Here is a 1,965-nt window from a genome sequence, read left to right on the forward strand (position 1 = left end):
GTGTGCGTGTGTGTGTGTGTGTGTGTGTGCGTGTGTGCGTGTGCGTGTGTGTGTGTGTGTGTGTGTGTGCGTGTGTGTGTGTGTGTGTGCGTGTGCGTGTGTGTGTGTGTGTGTGTGCGCTCTCGCTTGATTGACAGCGACTAAACATTGGCAACTGATCGGAGGGCAATGCATTGGTTGGGGGCATTCACTGGATCCGCAGGCGGGATGGTGGCGGGGCCGGGAAAGGTGCAGGAAATGGGCGTCGTCCCGAGGAAGGGGGGGCGGGGGCGATCGCTTGCTGTGTGCTCGTGCGTTCGTGCGCGTGCTCGTGCTCACTATGCTTCCTTTATCAATCATTTACTAAGGGAAGCTCTTTGCTGTAGCATTCCCTTCATGAACTTGGTTAGAATCGCCATGTTATGCAGAACGGTGAAGGATGTAACATGTGGTGCATCTTTCATAAATAGAGTACCGCACGCACGCACGCACGCGCACATACACACATCCTCTAGACCAGAAACGTGACAGATGACTGCTGTTTATTAATTGGAAAGGACCTTCCCACAAAGGTGGAGAATCGCAATTATAAGTTTCCCTTTGTCGGAAAGGTTTTTTTTTTAAATGGTAAAACCATCCTTGTGTTTCGGGCTACGTCACCATATCTGAAGCAGCGCACGGTACGGATCGCGTCAGACGCGGCTGCGTGACCTCACACGCATTTCTTCTGACGTCATACGCACTCCCAGGCCGCAACACTCGAGTACGCGCGTGATGTCCTTGTCGTGCTGTGCGTGGAAACGCGTGACTGACTGACGGTCTGATATTCAGCAGACGTCTTGTGAAAAAAAAAAAATCAAGCGAACAACTAATGGCCGAATGATCACGAAATCGCAATTATTATATTTGTCCTCCATTCCCCTTCTCTATGGAGTGATTCTGACATTTTGTTCCAATCGTATTTATTTCAATTTTATTTTTTTCGTATTTCAAGTAGACGGATATGTGTGACAGAGATTCTTCTAATTCTGCACATTTAAAAAGCGAGCTCAAGAAATCGCTCGAAAATTCAAAAAGACCATTTTGCTACCTCCTGACGTCATCGCGCTGTAAGAATGTGAGGACGTTTTGACGTCATCGCTGTGTGGCAATGCGTGTTGACGTCATCTCGCTGTGGAAACGCGTGATGACGTTTTTAATCGTGCTGAAAATATTGTATTGGCGACGTGGAGTAACGAAGAAAATGTGTGGAAAGAGAGTTGTCGCCATCTTCCGTTTACAAAGGGTAAAAGATATCGTTGTTGGAATTGTGGCACGTTCTTTTCTGGTAATTTGCGTTCCGTTTTCAGGCCGGTGTTTGATTCCTAATCTGTGAAGTAAATTCATTAATATCGGCCCTATATATATATATATATATATATATATATATATATATATATATATATTTATAGATTTATATATATATATATATATATATATATATATATATATATATATTTATAGATTTATATATATATATATATATATATATATATTTATATATATACAGTCAAAGCTCGTTACTATGCCACCCGTCGGGACCGAGCAAAAGTGGCATAGTAGCGAGAGTGGCATAGTAACGAGATTTTGTAAAACGGCCTTATTTTCTCAAGTTACCCATCTGTAGTTAATCTTCAGACAAAATTTATTCCAGCAAGTAAAAGGCACAACTGTTGTATAAGCTAAGCGAACGGAGAACATACACACACTAACAGAGTTCACACACTAACATATGGCATGGCGAGAAATTCACGACACACAAAGCTTTCAAGAATCATTGGCTGGCGCATCTTCTTTCGGCGGATCTCGTGCATCTCGTTGTCTAGCCGATCGCACGCTTGCATCACACCGGGCTTCCCGCTTCTCTGCTGCATGAACTTCCGGACGGTGCTACAAGCGCGCTGGGCTTCCTCGAACGGAACGATTTCCTCCTCGACAGTTACCTCG

At 44.2% G+C, this 1,965-nt stretch overlaps 1 long non-coding RNA gene across 3 annotated transcripts in view; it reads left to right on the plus strand.

Moving 5' to 3' along the window:
- The first annotated feature begins 1,154 nt into the window (after nucleotides 1-1,154).
- Nucleotides 1,155-1,965, plus strand: part of LOC147026120 (uncharacterized) — a 91,956-nt gene continuing 91,145 nt past the window's right edge. Inside the window, exon 1 of one of the 3 annotated variants that reach the window (XR_015058118.1) lies at nucleotides 1,155-1,264. This is a non-coding gene — a long non-coding RNA (uncharacterized LOC147026120). Of the gene's footprint in view, nucleotides 1,307-1,965 lie in introns of all 3 variants that reach the window. The other 2 variants (XR_015058119.1, XR_015058120.1) reach the window with 2 other exon arrangements.

Source organism: Eptatretus burgeri, chromosome 5 (assembly GCF_056783735.1).
Source record: "Eptatretus burgeri isolate ZD-2024b chromosome 5, Ebu_testis_v1, whole genome shotgun sequence".
NCBI classification, from domain to species: Eukaryota; Metazoa; Chordata; class Myxini; order Myxiniformes; family Myxinidae; genus Eptatretus; species Eptatretus burgeri.